Source organism: Arachis hypogaea, chromosome 12 (genome assembly GCF_003086295.3).
Source record: "Arachis hypogaea cultivar Tifrunner chromosome 12, arahy.Tifrunner.gnm2.J5K5, whole genome shotgun sequence".
Lineage (NCBI taxonomy): Eukaryota > Viridiplantae > Streptophyta > Magnoliopsida > Fabales > Fabaceae > Arachis > Arachis hypogaea.
Window position 1 is genome coordinate 47,196,529 of NC_092047.1, and position 19,321 is coordinate 47,215,849.

A 19,321-nucleotide genomic window follows, 5' to 3' on the forward strand; every position below is an offset into this window, starting at 1 on the left:
GTTATCAAAGTAGTCCCTGAAAGAGATCTGACAAAGATCCAAGAAAGAGGACTACAAAAAATAACTTAAGGGAGACCGACATAACCAAGTCGGACTCCTACTACTAAAAAGTTATCAAAGTAGTCCCTGAAAGAGATCTGACAAAGATCCAAGAAAGAGGACTACAAAAAATAACTTAAGGGAGACCGACATAACCAAATCGGACTCCTACTACCAAAAAGTTATCAAAGCAATCCTTGAAAAAGACCCGACAAAGGTCCAGAAAAGAGAATTACAATAACAAAGGGGACCAACGCAAAGGAATCGGTCACAAATTGGACCCCACAATCACAACCTCAAAGGATTCAAGCTACAAACAACAAAATAACCCAAGGAGGTCGAGCTACAAGATATCACACATCAGCAGAAAACAGAAAAAATGTCAAAACAAAAGGCATTATATAAAATCTACAACAGTTATAAAAGCCTCGAAGGCCAGCAAAATCTAAGGATGGTGAGATACCTTTTTTTGTTTTTCAAAATAAAAGTTGCCAGAAAAGCAACTAGGAAAGCGTCAGTAAATAAATAAAAAAGTTTTAAAAGCCCACATGCCGGGCCAACTACAAGAAAGAGATCAGCAAACATCAGGAGCCTTCTTGGCAGCATCAGGACAAGGAGAAGGAGGACGAGTCTGGATCGGCACAGCGTTCACAGTCCCATCCTCCCGGTTCAGGATCTGGCAATCCGAGTCAGGCGCAGCAGGAGGAACTGAAGAGGTCGACACTTTAGCAGAGGACGCAGGGGGAACAACATCATCATCACCATCCTCATCATCAGGAACAATCTTGCCATCCCTGACAATGTTGTCCAGGCTAAAAGAGGTGAGATCGGCCTCGGGAGCAATGACCTGAACTTGCTCCCTCAAGTTCTCATAAGCAGCAGTCACGCTGCCAACGAGATGACTTTGAAGCTCAGAATAATCTTCCCGGACACTATCGAGCTCCCTCCTCAGGCGTATCACCTCCCGATAAGATGCAACATAACTCTCCAGTGATTGAGAACTCGCCTCCTCGTTCTTCAAGTCCTTCTCCAGCTTGGCTACCTTTATCTCAAGTTCCTCCTTCAACTCCTTCATCCGATCAAACTCTTGTTTCGCCTCCTCCATAAACGCTTTAGTAGCGTGGAGAGGAAGATTCTGAGCAGTCCGATATATGGCAGCCGCCATATACGCCATCTTCACGTGATTTCGGGCCATAAATTCCAAGTGACGGAGGATGGACACATCGTCCATGGAGAGAGCGCCGTAGGGACCGATTTGCTGATCCACAAATTCAATGGTATTAAAATCAGGAGCATCAAAGTCAAAGGGCTCAGCAGTCTTTTGTTTTTTATTGGGAGGAGCAACAGAGGGAGCAGCAGAAGTAGGGTGAGGATCCACCAAACGGACTCGGGGTGTAGGGATCACCTTCTTCACCCCGGGAGAACTCGGCACTGATGGCTTCTCGCGCACTTGGGAGGACCCCTCCCCAGCCGCTTTGGCTGCAACATTTCTGGCAGTAGTCGCCCTCTGCGCCCTCTTAAAAGCTTTCATGGATTCACTATTCTTCATTGCCTCTGCAAATAAAACAGAAAATTCAGCTACATGTCAGACAAGTCGGAAAGACAGCTACAAGCAACATAAACAGATAATAAAGGAAACACAAGATACCCAGTTCAGTTTGAAGAAGAGAAGGATTGGTTAGAAATTTCTTTGTGTCAAGATGGGGAGGTTGACCCCAGCGTTCTTCCAAGATAGTCACAAAGGCTCGCTCAGCCTCATCCAACATCTCCCACGAGTACCTGGAGACCCTCACGTCTTTTTGCCATTCCAAGGGAAAAGCAGGTTCATCATTCTCATCCAGGAAAAAGGCCTGATAAACCTCTATTTCGTGGTTTATCTTGTGCTCGTTTGAGTGGTTTTTATCTACTCTTTACCCACTTATTCATACTATTTGCATGGTTTTACATTTGCCTTCCTAATTATGTGTTTTGATTGAAAACATGCTTCTTTGATCTTATATTTGCTTATTATTAATCCTCTCTTATTACCATTAGATGCCTTGATATGTGTGTTAAGTGTTTTCAGAGATTATAGGGCAGGAATGGCTTGGAGGATGGAAAGGAAGCATGCAAAAGTGGATGGAATACAAGAAGTTGGAGAAACTGCTAAGCTGTCCAGCCTGACCTCTTCGCACTCAAACGGCTATAACTTTAGCTACACAGGTCCAAACGACGCGGTTCTAGTTGCGTTGGAAAGCTAACGTCCGGGGCTTCGATTTGATATATAATATGATATAATTCCCCTGATGCTAGGCGATGCGACCGCGTGATCCATGCGGCCGCATCGTAGTGACGGAAATCAGCGTGTTTGAATTCTTCTCCAGCGATTTCCGGGCTGTTTTTGACCCAGTTCGCGGCCCAGAAAACACAGATTAGAGGCTATAAAGTGGGGGGTTGCATCCATTCATAGGGAGGCTCTCATATTCACAATTTTAGGAGTAGATGTAGTTTTTAGAGAGAGATGTTCTCTCTTCTCTCTTAGGATTAGGATTTAGGATTTCTCTTAGTTTTAGAGTGACTCTCAATCCCAGGTTCAATGTTCTTTTCTTTCTTTTCTCAGTTTTGTTTATGACTCTCTATGTTTAGATTGATTTTCTATTTAATATATTTTTTGAGGTATTTCAGACTTATGATTGCTCCTTTTTATTATATAAATAATTTGGATTTTTCTCTCTTGGCTTTGGTTGAGACATTGGTAACTCTTGAGTTATCAAACTCATTGTTGATTGAAAATTGGAATTAATTTGTCCACTTAACTTACCTTCATAGTTAGAGGTTAATAAGGTGGGGGAAGAATCCAATTCTCATCACAATCGATAAGGATAACTAGGATAGGACCTCCAGTTCTCCATACCTTGCCAAGAGATTTTATTATTGTTAATTTATTTTACTTGTCATTTAAATATACCTGTGCCCATTGCCCAAACTCAACATTCCCCCAAAACACACTTTTTCATAATCAATAATAAGAACACCTCCCTGCAATTTCTTGAAAAGACGACCCGAGGTTTGAATACTTGATTATCAATTTCAAAGGGATTTGTTACTTGTGACAACCAAAACATTTGTACGAAGGGATTTTTGTCGGTTTAGAGACTATATCTACAACGCGACTATTTTTATGACATTCTTTACTGGCAAAAATCCCAATGTCAAGGGCCGAGCTCCTTCAACAGCTCGGACCTTAAAAAAGTAGTTTTTAAAATCACGGAACGACTCGTCGAACATAGAAAAAACCTTCTTTCCCTGGGTAGAACGGAAGGAGACCCAAGCTGACTTCTTTTTTACCACACCGGGCTTCGTCAAGACAAACAGATAGAAAAAGAGAGATTAGGAAGCAGGAATACCAAAACCATTGCACAACAATTGGAAAATTTTAATAAAACCCCAGGAATTGGGGTGAAGTTGAGAAGGGGCAACATTACAATACCATAACAGGTCGGTTTCAAATTGGGTAAAAGGAAGGGTGATACCCAGCTGACCAAAGAAAAAATCATAAGCATAAAAGAAAGGGCGACCATCAACAACCCGAGTTGAAAAGCAGACTTTCTCGTCAGAAGATGGAGGGACAAGTTCATAGTTCTTCTCATCACCAGAATTACTACAGACACTATGAAACTGCCTAAGCTGAGCACAAAATTCAGAATCAACCAGCGAGACACACATGAGAACCATGGAGTCCACCTAATCGGCCATACCCGCGGGAACCTGGGAAGGAATCTCTACAACGTTATTTTGGGAAGACATGAGGTCAACTAAATCCTACAAAAAGAAAAGAAGAATGGATTACTTAAAAACATCTCGGACAGGGGGCAAAACATCTCGACGGGTGGATAAACAAAAAAGGAAAAACCCCAAAACTCAAGACAAAAAGTCTTGGGGCATCCCTTGGAGGCAGTAAACAAGCAAGGTCTTTAAGTTATTTCTATAGCCTACATCCCAACGCTCATCAAAATAAAATCCAGAAAGAAAACAAAGGAAGCAAAAATGCAAAAGGTCCACCCTCCTACAATTTATCAGGAAAAGCATTGCTCCTATAGTTTATCAGCGGAAAAACAGCAAAGGCACAAACTTTTTCGAAATCAAGCAAAAAATCATCAGCAAAGAACAAGTACCAACATCGAACCTACCAAATAGAAATCGTCAAAGACGCAACCTTTTTTTAGAATCAAACAAAGTCATCATTCCAAAGCTTCAAATACAAAAAAGCATTCACAAAACATGCAAAGTTCTTAAAGTATCAAGCAACAGATGGAGAAATTACAAGACACACAGTGATCAGCAAAAAGACAGAAAGATTCAAACTTTCTCAAAACAGACACAAAAATGGCGTAGAGGAAGGAAGGAAGAAGAGTCAAACCTGTGAAATAAGAGAAAACTGCGAAGAAAAGCAAGGAAGCGGAAGGCGAAAACCAGAATCACCCCTTCTCCCACGAAAAAATGAAGTGACAAACCAAACGTTGCTAGGCTAAAACGCGAAATGGCAAACTCCAGGTAGAAGCTTCAGAAAAATCAAAAAGTTGAAAGCAAGAAAATGAAAGATGAAATGTGAAGAAGTTACGAAAAGAGGGAAGGAGAGAAACCGTTTATTGAGTACAAAATTCAAAAATAGAGAAGTTAGGGGAAACGGGGCAATTAAATGTCAATTAAATGCGGATATTAAAACCGCTTGCATTCCCAAAAAAGCGCTAATACAAAAGCGCGCGCTTGTAGAGGAAAACGTTCTACATTCAAAAGCTGCTACAAAAGAAGTCGACAAGATGCTTGAGTTCAGCTTCGCTACGAGAAGGACCGAAGTCAAGGACTCGACCTCGACAAAGAAGACCGAGCTCAAGCAGGGGCACTATTCATACTCTGGGTCGAGCTATCCGACCTGGGATGATCGACGATGCAGCGACTGACCTGTTAAGGTCAAGAGGACCGACTTCGTTACGAAGAACTCGGCCAAATCGACAGGAGAGCCCCTAGGAGGGCCCAACTCAAGGAATACAACCCAAATCCTAAGGCAGCCCAAGCCTATAGAGATAAAGGCGGTTCCGTTGAAGATATGCTGACCTGAACTGAAAAGATAAAGATAAGATAAGATAACTAACTTATCTTATCCGAAAGGTCACATCTCACCATTATAAATACACTGGAGCACCCAGGTATAACTCATACTCTGATTCTACATAACACCTGTTTAATACCCATGCTAACTTAAGCATCGGAGTCTCTTGCAGGTACCCCCCACCCTTCGGTGACAGAGGATCAGCAGCACGTCCAAGTCCAAACAAGTCGGACGTACCAGCTCTGGCCTCCATTCACCAGCTGGACACATCGGTTTCGACCAGCACAGAAGATCTCGTCCGAGATCGACCTACAGTTTCAGGTAATCCTCGGAACAGTGATGTGACCTTTTGGATAAGATAAGTTAGTTATCTTATCTTATCTTTATCTTTAAGTTGAGGTCAGCGTATCTTTCAACGGAACCGCCTTCATCTCTATAGCCTTAGGCCGCCTTAGGATTCGGGTCATGCTCCTCTGTTTGGGCCCTTAACTGGGCTCTTCTGTCGATTTGGCCAATTTCTTTGAGAAGAGGTTGGATAGTCTGACCTGAAGAGGTTGATCGCTTTTTCTTGAATCATCCCAGGTCGGATAGCTCGACCCAGGGTATGAACAGTGCCCCTGCTTGTGCTCGATCTTCTTTTTGAGGTCGAGTCTTTGACTTCGGTCCTTCTTAAAGTCGAACTCAAGCATTTGTCGATTCCTTTCTTTGTAAAGTCTTTTTTGAATGTAGACCATTTTCCTCTAAAAGCGCGCGCTTTTGAATTAGCACTTTTTTGGGAATGCAAGCGGTTTTAATATCCGCATTTAATTCGCATTAATTTGCCCTTCATTCTCTCTTAGCTTTTATTTTGAATTTCACGATCAAAAACGGTTTCTCTTCTTCATTTTTTCTTCGTAACTTCTCCTTTTACTCTCTCGTTTTCTGTTTCTCTCATCTGCTCTCTGTCTTTCGCTTGCGCTTCTGCTTTCGTCGCTTGGCATTTTTCTGGGCAGCCTTTGTCTCTGCGCTTCCACTCTTCCTCGAACCTTCTTCCGTCTCCAGGTTAGTCCCATTTCGTATTTTCCTCGTTGTTTTTGACTTTGCGATGGGGTTTTCCTTTTGATCTTCTTTTTGGAGAAAGTTTGGATCTTTCTGTTTTTATAATGCTTGACTTGTTGCATGCTCTGGAATTTCTTTGCTTTTTGGTGCGAATCTTTTTCTTGTTGCTTGAATCTTTTTCTTTTGCATGTTGCCGCCGTTTCTATTTGTGCCTTGGCTGATGATTTTTTGCTTGATTTCAAAAGAAAGTTTGCGCCTTTGCTGCTTGGCCTTTTTTGACATTTCTGATATACTGTAGAAGTAGTGTTTTTCGCTGGTAAACTGTAGAAGTGTGGCCCTTTTGTGTTTTTGCTTCCTTTGTTTTCTTTCTGGATTTTATTTTGATGAGTGTTGGGATGTAGGCTGTAGAAATAACTTGAAAACCTTGCTTGTTTACTACCTCCAAGGGATGCCCCAAGACCTTTGTCTTGAGTCTTGGGGTTTTCCCTTTTTGTTTATCTGCCCGTCGAGATGTTTTGCCCTCTGTTCGAGATGTTTTTGAGTAATCCATTCTTCTTTTCTTTTTGTAGGATTTAGTTGACCTCATGTCTTCCCGAAATAACGTTGTCGAAATGCCTTCCCAGGTTCCCGCGGGTATGGCTAATTGGGTGGACTCCATGGTTCTTATGTGTGTCTCGCTGGTTGATTCTGAATTTTGTACTCAGCTTAGGCAGTTTCACTGTGTCTGTAGTAATTCTGGTGATGAGAAGAATTATGAACTTGTCCCTCCCTCTTCTGACGAGAGAGTCTGCTTTTCGACTCGAGTTGTTGATGGTCGCCCTTTCTTTTATGCTTATGATTTTTTCTTTGGTCAGCTGGGTATGACCCTTCCTTTTACCAAATTCGAAACCGACCTGTTATGGTCTTGTAATGTTGCCCCTTCTCAACTTCACCCCAATTCCTGGGGTTTTATTAAAATTTTCCAATTGCTGTGCGATGGTTTTGGTATTCCTACTTCCCAATCTCTCTTTTTCTATCTGTTTGTCTTAACTAAGCCCGGTGTGGTAAAAAAGAAGTCGGCCTGGGTCTCCTTTCGTTCTACCCAGGGGAAGAAGGATTTTTCCATGTTTGACGAGTCGTCCCGTGATTTTAAAAACTACTTTTTCAAGGTCCGTTCTACCCAAGGTGCTCGGCCCTTTTTTCTAGATGAGAATGATGAACCTGCTTTTCCCTTAGAATGGCAAAAAGATGTGAGGGTCTCCAGGTATTCGTGGGAAATGTTGGATGAGGCTGAGCGAGCCTTTGTGACTATCTTGGAAGAACGCTAGGGTCAACCTCCCCATCTTGACACAAAGAAATTTCTAACCAATCCTCCTCTTCTTCAAACTGAACTGGGTATCTTGTGTTTCTTTTATTATTTTGTTTATGTTGCTTGTAGCTGTCTTTTCCGACTTATCTGACTTGTAGCTGAGTTTTCTTTTTGTTTGCAGAGGCAATGAAGAATAATGAATCCATGAAAGCTTATAAGAGGGCACAGAGGGCGACTGCTACCAGAAATGCTGCTGCCCAGGCGGCTGGGGAGGGATCCTCCCAAGTGCGCGAGAAGCCATCGGTGCAGAGTTCCGCCGGGGTGAAGAAGGCGATCCCTACACCCCGAGTTCGTTTGGTAGATCCTCACGTCACCTCTGCTGCTCCTTCTGTTGCTCCTCCCAATAAAAAACAAAAGATTGCTGAGCCCTTTGACCTTGGAATTCATGGCCCGAAATCATGTGAAGATGGCGTACATGTCGGCTGCCATATATCGGACTGCTCAGAATCTCCCTCTCCACGCTACTAAAGCGTTTATGGAGGAGACGAAACAGGAGTTTGATCGGATGAAGGAGCTAAAGGAGGAGCTTGAGATGAAGGTAGCCAAGCTGGAGAAGGACTTGAAGAATGAGGAGGCGAGCTCTCAGTCATTGGCAGCTTCTTTGAGGTTGGCTGAGTACGCAGTCCTGATGCACAAGGAGAGTTACCTTTCATCTTATCGGGAAGTGATGCGCCTGAGGGGCGAGCTTGACAGTGTTCGGGAAGATTATGCTGAGCTCTAAAGTCATCTCGTTGGCAGCGTGACTGTTGCTTATGAGAACTTGAGGGAGCAAGTTCAGGTTATTGCTCCCGAGGCTGACCTCACCCTTTTTAGCCTGGATAATATTGTCAGGGATGGCAAGATTGTCCCTGATGATGAGGGTGATGATGATGATGTCGTTCCTCCTGTGCCTTCTACTAAAGTGCCGACCTCTTCGGTTCCTCCCGCTGTGCCCGACCTGGATTGCCAGATCCTGAATCGGGAGGATGGAACTGTGGATGCTGTGCCGATCCAAACTCGCCCTCCTTCTCCTTGTCTTGATGCTGCCAAGAACGCTCCTGATGCTTGTTGATCTTTTCTTAAAATTTGTGTAGTTGGCCCGGCTTGTGGGCTTTTTTAGAACTCTTTTATTTATTTGCTGATACTTCTTAGTTGCTTATCTAGAAACTTTTATTTTCAAAAATAAACAATAGCTCGCTATCTTTTTGATAGTAGTTTTTGGTGGCCTTTCGAGGCCTTATAACTCTGTAAAAAGTAGTTTTTTGACTAGGCATCTTTTCTGTTTTCTGCTGATGTCGAAATCTTGCGGCTCGACCTCCTTGGGTTGTTTTTGTTTTGTTATTTGTAGCTTGAATCCTTTGAGGTCGTGGTTGTGGGGGTCCAACTTGTTTCTTTGGTTTTCTTTGCTTTGTATGCTTTCTTAACGTTGGTCCCTTCTAAGCTATTTTCGTATTCCTGTGTCTTGGACCTTTGCTAGGTCTCCTTCAGAGATTATTTTTATAACTTGTTTTTGTAGGAGTTTGACTTCGTTAGGTCGACCTCTTTCTAAGTTATTTTTGTAATCCTCTTTCTTGGACCTTTGTCAGGTCTCTTTCAGGGATTACTTTGATAACTTTCCAGTTGTAGGAGTCCGACTTGGTTATATCGGTCTCCTTTAAGTTATTTGTAGTCCTCCTTCTTGGATCTTTGTCAGATCTCTTTCAGGGACTACTTTGATAACTTTTAAGTAGTAGGAGTCCGACTTCGTTATATCGGTCTCCTTTAAGTTATTTTTGTAATCCTCTTTCTTGGACCTTTGTCAGATCTCTTTCAGGGATTACTTTTATAACTTGTTAGCAGTAGGAGTCCGACTTCGTTATATCGGTCTCCTTTAAGTTATTTTTGTAATCCTCTTTCTTGGACCTTTGTCAGATCTCTTTCAGGGATTACTTTTATAACTTGTTAGTAGTAGGAGTCCGACTTCGTTATATCGGTCTCCTTTAAGTTATTTTTGTAATCCTCTTTCTTGGACCTTTGTCAGATCTCTTTCAGGGATTACTTTTATAACTTGTTAGTAGTAGGAGTCCGACTTCGTTATATCGGACTCCTTTAAGTTATTTTTGTAATCCTCTTTCTTGGACCTTTGTCGAGTCTCTTTCAGGGATTACTTTTATAACTTTTCATTTTGGGCTGACTTTGTCATGTCGAGCTCTTCTAAGTTAAAGTAATCCTCTTTAATAGGGTTGGCCAGACCTCTTTCCAGGGTTTACTTATAACTTGGGTTGACTTGGTCCGACTTCTCAACGTCGGCCAGTCTTTAAGTTATTATTTTAGCAATCCGTAAGGCCTCGTCAGGTTCTTTTTTAGATTACTTTCGATAACTTCTTACATTATTCTGTGTTCATCTTTGCCGATTTATAGAAAGTGGTTGTCATCTCTAAATCATCCTTTGGGTGAATCGTGTTTTCACCTTTATCGGACGGTTGTCTTTATCATGATCGTGCAGTGAAATTGTTTTTCACTTTCTGCCGATCTGCTGCTTTATAATCGGACGATGAATGCTTCAGATTAATGCATCTTGAAATCTTTGTAGAATATCTAAAATATATTTTATTTAAAGGAAAAGTGCAAATATATACATATGGGATTGTCTGAGTCTCAACTTGGTGCCTCATTAAAAAACCTTTTCAGGAAAAAGAGTGCATCCAATGGTGAGATCTTTTATCTTTTCTAACTGTAGTACCTTCTGAGGTTGCAGGCGTTCCATGACCTGGGAAGCTCTCGTCCATCGAGTTCAGATAGTCTGTAGTAGCCCTTTCCAAGTACTTCTACAACTCGGTAAGGTCCTTTCCAGTTTGCTGCCAGCTTTCCTTCTCTTGGTCGAGTTGTTCCGATATCATTTTGAATTAGGATGAGATCATTTTCTGCAAAACTTCTCGGCACTACCTTTTGATTATATCTGGAAGCCATTCGGCGTTTTAGGGCTTCTTCCCTGATCCGAGCTCTTTCTTGGATTTCGGGTAACAAGTCGAGCTCTTCTTTCTGAAGTTGGGAGTTTGCTCCCTCATTGTAGTGAACTACTCTGGGCGACCCTTCCTCAATCTCTACTGGAATCATCGCCTCTATTCCGTATGCTAATCGGAAGGGGGATTCCTTCGTGGTGGAATGTGGCGTTGTTCGATATGCCCCCAGGACCTGTGGAAGCTCTTCTGCCCAGGCTCCCTTTGCATCTTGTAATCTCCATTTTAATCCGGCCAATATGACTTTGTTAGCAGCTTCGGGCTGCCCATTGGCTTGTGGATGTTCAACGGAGGTGTACTGGTGCTTTATATTCAAGTCGGCTACTAGTTTTCTGAAGCCTGCATCTGTGAATTGGGTGCCATTGTCTGTGGTTATTGAATATGAAACCGCGAACCTTGTGACAATGTTTCTATATAAGAATTTCCGGCTTCTTTGAGCGGTGGCATTGGCCAGGGGCTCTGCCTCGATCCCCTTTGTAAAGTAATCTACCCCTACTATGAGGAATTTAACTTGTCCTGATCCCTGTGAGAAGGGGCCGAGAAGATCGAGTCCCCATTTTGCAAATGGCCAAGGCGAGGTCACGCTGATGAGCTCTTCTGGCGGGGCGATGTGAAAGTTGGCATGTTTCTGACATGGTGGGCATGTCTTTACAAATTCTGTGGCTTCTTTCTGTAGAGTTGGCCAATAAAATCCCTCCCGGAGTACTTTTTTTGGAGAGAGCTCGTGCTCCGAGATGATTGCCACAAATACCGCCGTGTATTTCTTCTAGCACTTCCTTTGTGTTGGAGGTTGGCAAACATTTTAGTAAAGGTGTTGAGATTCCTCTTTTGTACAGGATGTTGTTTATGATGGTGTAGTACTGTGCCTCCCTTTTTAACCTCTTTGCCTCCTTTTCTTCTGTGGGGAGCGTTCCTGTTCTGAGGTAGTTGGCTATAGGGGTCATCCATCCTTGGTCCTGACTTGTTATAGTCAGGACTTTTTCCTCTTCCGAGATTGACGGGTTCTGCAATATTTCCTGGATGAGGCTTCTATTGTTACCCCCTGGTTTGGTGCTGGCTAGCTTTCAGAGTGCGTCAGCTCGGGCATTTTGTTCGCGGGGTATGTGGCAGATCTTATACTCTCCAACTTGTCCGAGCTATTCCTTGGTTTTATGCAAATACTTTTTCATGGTGGGATCTTTGGCTTGGTAGCTCCCTGTTATTTGTGATGTGACCACTTGTGAATCGTTGTAAATGTTGAGTTTTTGAGCTCCGACCTCTTTAGCCAGCTTCAAACCAGCTAATAACGCTTTATATTCCGCCTGGTTATTTGAGGCCGGGAACCCGAACTTGAGGGAGAGCTCAACCTGGGTTCCTTGGTTGCTTTCTATTATTACGTCCGCACCGCTTCCAGTTTTATTTGAAGAACCGTCCACGTAAAGATTCCATTCTGTGGGGGTTTCTAGGGCATCTGTGAATTCTGCGATAAAATCGGCCAGATACTGTGATTTGATGGCCGTCCGAGCTTCATATTTGAGGTTAAACTCTGACAGCTCGACTGCCCATTGTAGAATTCTGCCTGCTAAATCTATTTTTTGCAATATTCCTTTTATGGGCTGGTTAGTTCGAACCTTAATGGTGTGAGTCTGGAAGTACGGGTGTAGTCGTCAAGATGTTAGGATAAGAGTATAGGCAAATTTTTCTATTTTTTGGTAGTTCAGCTCAGGTCCCTGTAGTGCCTTGCCAATGAAGTAGACGAGTTGTTTCCCATTTTCGTCTTCTCTTACTAGTGCTGAGGCTATTGCCCGGCTCCCTACTGCGAGATATAATATGAGCGGTTCTCCTTCTCATGGTCGACATAGGATAGGTGGCCGTCCTATGAATTCCTTAAAGTCTTTGAAGGCTTGCTCACATTTTTTCATCCATTCGAACTATTTTCCCTTTCTTAGAGTAGCATAGAAGGGGAGAGATCTTATCGTAGCTCCTGCTAAGAATCGGGATAGGGCGGCCAATCTCCCGTTGAGTTGTTGTACTTCTTTGACACAGGTTGGGGTCTTCATGTTGAGTATGGCTTGACATTTGTCTGCTTCAATTCCCCTTTGTGTGAGCATGAAACCTAAGAATTTGCCTGCTTTTACTGCGAAGGTACATTTTGCGGGATTGAGTCGCATGTTGTGTTTCCTTATGGTGTCAAACACTTGAGCCAGGTCGGATAATAATGTATCTTCGGTTTGTGTTTTTATCAACATGTCGTCCACATAAACTTCCATAATTTTTCCGATGTGATCTGAGAAGACTTTATTTATTAGCCTTTGATAAGTAGCTCCTGCGTTCTTGAGACCGAAAGGCATCACGATGTAGCAGTAGTTTGCCTTTGGTGTTAAGAACGAGTTCTTTTCCTGATCTGGTGGGTACATGGGGATTTGGTTGTATCCCGAGTATGCGTCCATAAACGAGAGATATTTATATCCAGAGGAAGCATCTACCAGGGCGTCAATGCTTGGAAGTGGGTATGTGTCTTTTGGACAAGCTTTGTTAAGATCGGTGTAATCGGTGCACATTCGCCACTTCCCATTCGACTTTTTCACCAAGACGACGTTGGCTAGCCATAGTGGGTACTTGACTTCTCTTATAAATCCGGCTTCCAGCAGTGCTTGTACTTGCTCTTCCACGGCCTGGGATCGCTCTGGCCCAAGCTTTCTTCGTCTCTGCTGCACCGGTCGAGATCTTGGATAGACCGCCAACTTGTGGCACATTAGCTTAGGGTCTATGCCTGGCATGTCCGCGGCTTTCCATGCGAAGAGATCGACATTATCTCATAAGAATTGTATTAGCAATTCTTTTAATTCTCATTTGAGGATTGTGCCGATATTAGTTGTTTTTTCCGAGGTGTCCCCGATCTGAATTTTTTCTATCTCACCTTCTGGTTGGGGGCGAAGATCTTCTCGTCGTTGAACTCTGCCCAACTCGATTACGTGGAACTCTTCTCCTTTGCCTCTGAGGTTTAGGCTTTCGTTATAACAGCGACGTGCCATCTTTTGGTCAGCTTTTATCGTGGCTATCCCTTTTGGCGTTGGGAACTTCATACATAGGTGTGGGGTCGAGACTATTGCGCCGAGTTGGTTGAGTGTTGTCCGACTTATGAGAGCATTGTAAGCTGAACTTACATCGACTACGATGTATTCTATTTTGAGGGTCTTGGATTGGTCTCCTTTTCCGAAGGTTGTATGTAGTGATATATATCCTAGTGGTCGAACCGGGTATCTCCTAACCCGAACAGACAGTTTGGATATGCCTTAAGTTCTTTTTCTTCTAAGCCGAGTTTATCAAAGGCTGTCTTGAATAATATGTCGGCAGAACTCCCTTGGTCTATTAAGGTCCGGTGTAGGTTGGCGTTTGCTAATATGATGGTGTTGACCATGGGATCGTCGTGTCCTGTGATGATGCCGGATGCGTCCTCCTTAGTGAATGTTATCGCTGGGATGTTGAGTGCTTCCTCCTCTCCTTCGACATGACATACTTCTTTGAGATACCTTTTGCGGGAAGATTTGGAGATCCTTCCTGCTGCGAATCCGCCATGTATCATGTGGACGTGTCTTTCTGGTGTCCGAGGTGATCGTTCTGCTCGTTCGGTATCTTCATCCCTTCGTCTTTTTCTTTGATCATCATCTCGGGTGGCCAGGAATCGATATAATTTGATGAGTCCCATGATGGCGGCCTCTGTGGGTAAACTTTGTATGTCCATGCATGTTTTGTTGAATCTCTCCATATAGTTGTGGAGGCTCTCCCGATCTCCTTGTTTGATCCCTAGTAAATTGGGGGCGTGCTTGGCTTTATCTTTCTGAATGGAGAATCTGGCTAGGAATTTTTTAGCTAGGTCATCGAAGCTTGAGATGGACTTTGGGGGTAGGTTGTCGAACTATCGAATCGTTATCTTTGTGAAAGTTGTTGGGAAGGCTTTGCAGCGAACAGCATCTGGGGTGTCGGTGAGGTACATTCTGCTTCTGAAGTTACTGAGGTGGTGGTTGGGATCCGAGGTGCCATTATACAGGGTCATATCCGGGAGTTTGAAGTCTTTTGGAATTTTGGTTTTCATGATTTCCCTGGTGAACGGGTCTTGCTCTTTGCGTGAATTTTCTTCGAGATTGGCCCGAGGGGCTTTTGATTTGAGATCGGCTTCTAATTGCTGTAGTTTCTCTTCCAACTCCCGACGTCACCGTACCTCTCTTTGTAGATCCCTTCCTATTTCCCGTTGTTGTCGAGTTTCTTTTTCCAGTTGTTTTAGGCGATCTAGTAGCGCTTCTATTGCCCCTGTATTTGGGGAGTTTTTGTCTTTGTTGATTTCTGGAGTGTCTTGTATCGTGACATCCATGTTCTTGTGCGGTGTTCTCTCTTCTAGACCTGAAACGTGGTCGTTGTTATGGTTGTTCGCCATGGTGATGGGATGACTTCCAGGTTCCCTAGCAACGGCGCCAATGTTCCGAGGGTTACCTGAAACTGGAGGTCGATCTCGGATGAGATCTTCTGTACTGGTCAGAGATGACGTGTCCGGCTGGCTGGTGGCGGCCGGAGCTGTTGTGTCCGACTTGTTGGACTTGCTGCACTGCTGATCCTTGGCCACCGGAGGGTGGGGGGTACCTACAAGAGACTCCGATGCTTAAGTTAGCATGGGTATTAGACAGGTTTTTTTAGTAGAATCAGAGTATGACTTATACCTGGGTGCTCCAGTGTATTTATAGTAGTGTGGGCTGACCTTTCTGATAAGATAAGTTAGTTATATTATCTTATCTTATCCTGTTTTGGATGAAGTCAGCTTATCTTCAAGGGAACCGCTTTTATCTCTGTAGGCTGGGATTGCCTTTGGATTTAGGTCGTGTTCCTCTATTTGGGCCCTTTATTGGGCTTTCCTGTCGATTTGGCTGAGCTCTTTTAGAAGAGGTCGGGTAGTCTGACCTGAAGAGGTTGGTCGCTTTATCGCCAATCATCCCAGGTCGGGTAGCTCGACCCAGGGTATGAACAGAACGTTAGTGAAAAAGGTGATCGTCACTAACGTTCTCGAACCTTCTCGAACCCACATTTTCACTTAACGTTAACACCACTAACGTCCTAACTAACGTCCATGCCTAACTCACACTTTTTCTGCAAGCAAAGCTAAGCCCACTGAAGATGATAACTGCCTCAACTCAAAGATCCAAAGGCCCATATCCAAGACTTGAAGAGCCAACTAGAAGATCAGAAGAGTAGTATATATAGGAGTAGTTTTGAACTAGTAGAAGAAGCTTTTGGCATTTTGGAGAACTACTCTCTGTAAAATTTTACTACAACTTCTAGTTTTACTTTTAGAATGTATTTCCCATCTATGCTTTCCATTCCCAGAGGTATGAACAACTAAACCCCTTTCATTGGGTTAGGGAGCTCTGTTGTAATTTGATGGATCAATAATAGTTTTCATTATTCTTCTTCTTTCTTTTCTCTTGATTTTACTAGAAAGCTTTCAATCTTCATCCTATTGGGTAGTTGTCTTGGAAAAGAAGTTATTCATACTTGGATCTCTTCGGACCTTGGAAGAGGAATGAAGAGATCATGCTAGAAATGCTTTCTCATGTTGGACCAAATTAGGGTTTGGATGGATATGGTGACATATAATCCTACCAACACTTTGATTTGGGAATACATGTGGTATAATTAGTGACCATACTTCATCTCTTCTCATGAACAATTAGACCAAGGCATTGGCTATTGATCAAGATTTGAGAGATTGGGTTGCCAAGGAATTGGAATTCAATCACTTAAGATTGCCAAGGAGATCAATGCATGCATTGATTGAGGAAGAGATGAAAATGAACTTGATCTGGAGAATACAACATCTCCTGAGCCAAATGAACTCCCCATTTCTTATCTTACCCATTCTCTTTATCATTTGCCATTTACTTTTATGCTCATATTCCCAATTCCCCATTTAAGATTCTGCAATTTATTTTCCGCCATTTACATTTTACTCTTTATTTCCAGCATTTATATTTTCTGCTATTTACTTTTCCGCCATTTAATTTCCTGCAATTCTCAACTCAAATTCTGCTTAGCTCAACTAGAACATTCCTCTAATTAAAGTTGCTTGACCAATCAATCCCTATGGATTCGACCTCACTCAATTATGAGTTTTTACTTGATGACAATTCGGTATACTTGCCGAAGGGAAATTTGTTGAGAGACAAGTTTCCGTGCATCAAGTTTATGGTGCCGTTGTCGGGGATTGATTTTGTATCAACAATGATTAAATTGGTGGATAACTAGATTGAGCATTTTTCTTTTGTTTGATTTAATTTCTATTTGAGTGATTTACTTTCAGTTTTAGTTATTTTCTTCCCTTTACCCCTTACCCGTTTGTGGTGTTATCTTCATTTTTTTACAATTCAGTTCACTGACCCACTAACTGTTTGATACATTGCATCACTCACACTAACAGCATTTCTAACAAGAAACTCTCTGCATTTATTTTCTCTCTTGCTTGTGCCTTATTGGTTGTATGATAGGTAGAAGAAGCAGGGCTTCAACTTCCTTTGATTCTGAACCTGAGAGGACCTTCCTTAGATTAAGGAGGGAAGCGAGAGGAAAGAGAGTTGTTGGTGCTGAGGAAGAGGAGGAGTATTTTGAACCAAACATGGATGAGAATATGGAGAACCATCATGAAGAAGAGGCTCACAACCATGGCAGAGAAGGTCCAATGCATCATGCTGGACAAGAGAGAAGAGTTCTGGGCTCTTATATAAATCCAAACCCAGGAAACTGTGGAAGTAGCATCCAAAAGCCAACCATACATGCCAATAACTTTGAACTAAAGCCACAACTCTTCACCCTTATTCAGAACAACTGTTCATTCGGAGGAAGTGTCCAAGAAGATCCTAATCAACATCTAACCACATTCCTAAGGATATGTGATACTGTGAAGTCTAATGGTGTTCATCCTGACACCTATAGATTGCTTTTGTTCCCCTTTTCACTCAAGGACAAAGCATCTAAATGGCTGGAATCTTTCCCGAAGGAGAGTTTAAGAACCTGGGAAGATGTGGTGAATAAATTCTTGGTGAGATTCTATCCTCCTCAAAGAATCAACAGGTTGAGAGCTGAGGTACAAACCTTCAGGCAACAAGATGGTGAAACTCTATATGAAGCATGTGAGAGGTTTAAAGACTTGACAAGAAGGTGCCCGCCAGATATGTTCAATGAATGGGAGCAGTTACACATTTTCTATGAAGGTCTTTCTTATGAATCAAAGAAGGCAGTAGACCACTCATCTGGGGGGTCTCTGAACAAGAAGAAGATCATTAAAGAAGCCATAGATGTCATTGAGACTGTAGCTGAGAATGATTACTTCTATGCTTCCGAAAGAGGCAATACTAGAGGAGTAATGGAGCTAAACAATGTGGACGCACTGTTGGCCCAAACCAAGATGATCACCAAGCAGCTGAGTTGGAACAAGCCAACTACATTGGAAACTCACCTAGGCAAAACCATGATCCATACTCCAAAACTTATAATCCTGGTTGGAGGAACCACCCAAACTTCGGGTGGGGAAATCAACAAGATCAAGGCCAAGATCAGAGACGTCACAACCCCAACAACAATGCAGCTCACCAACATTCCACACAGAGATCATATCAGCACCCACCTAACAACACCTCTCAACATCCATATCAAAACTAAAATGGCCCTTCTCACCCCTCCAATCTCAACTCACCATCATCCGAAGATAGACTCTCAAGGATTGAGACTCTACTTGAAGGCATATGTAAGGAACTCCAAGATAACAAGGTGTTCAAGGAGGAGGTGCAAGCCAATATCAAAAACCAGGGAGACACCATCAAGAGGCTAGAATTTCAAGTGGGATACCTCTCTAAGAAGATTCCCAAACCTACTGACAGCTTCCCAAGTGACACAGAGAAAAACCCGAGAGGTGAAGCAAAGAAAGTAAGAGAAGCAGGAAGAAGGTCACCAAGAAACCAAACTTACACAGAAAGAGATGCTGAAACTCTATGCACCTTTTCCCCAAAGACTCAAGGGTAGTGTAGAAAAGAGAATATACTCAAATTTCCTTAATATGTTTGCGTCTCTCCATGTAAACATACCATTCATCAAGGCTCTCCAACAAATGCCCTCATACATTAAGTATATGAAGGAGCTGCTGACCAAGAAAAGCTCACTCAAAGAGGGTAAACAATAGTGATGAATAAGGAGTGCAGTGCTCTCATTCAACCAGAGTTGCCTACAAAAAGAAAGGATCTAGGGAGTTTTCACATCCCCTGTGCCATAGGAGAAACAATGTTTGATAAAGGACTCTGTGACTTGGGACCAAGCATCAACTTAATGCCTTTATCCCTCATGAAGAAGCTGCAGATCAATGAGCTAATTCCCACAAACGTAGTCATCAGGCTGGCTGACAAAACTCAAAAACAAGCAGTAGGAGTGGTTGAAAACGTGTTGGTGAAAGTTGGGAACTACTTCCTTCCCACAGACTTTGTCATATTGGAAATGGAAGAGAGTCACCTTCACCCAATCATATTGGGAAGACCATTCCTAGCTACAGCCAGAGTGCTTATAGATGTGGAGTGAGGAGAGCTAATACTGAGGATACATGATGAACAACTCGCCTTCAATGTCTTCAAACCCTCACAAGAAGCAGATCAAGAAAATAAGGAACCAAGGGAAGAGCATGACAAGGCACTGGTGGAAGAAACAAGCATTGAAACACAAACTGTACACCTGGAAATCCCTGTGGCTAGTAAGCAAAACAATCAGAAGGTGCAACAGCTAAAGGAAATCCAAGAGGAACCAAACCACCAGAGTCATATG

At 42.8% G+C, this 19,321-nt stretch overlaps 1 non-coding gene across 1 annotated transcript; it reads right to left on the reverse strand.

Moving 5' to 3' along the window:
- Positions 1-17,585: 17,585 nt before the first annotated feature.
- LOC112731595 (small nucleolar RNA R71) lies at positions 17,586-17,692 on the reverse strand. Its single transcript, XR_003167368.1, has one exon. It is a non-coding gene; the product is annotated as a small nucleolar RNA R71 (small nucleolar RNA).
- Positions 17,693-19,321: the final 1,629 nt, after the last annotated feature.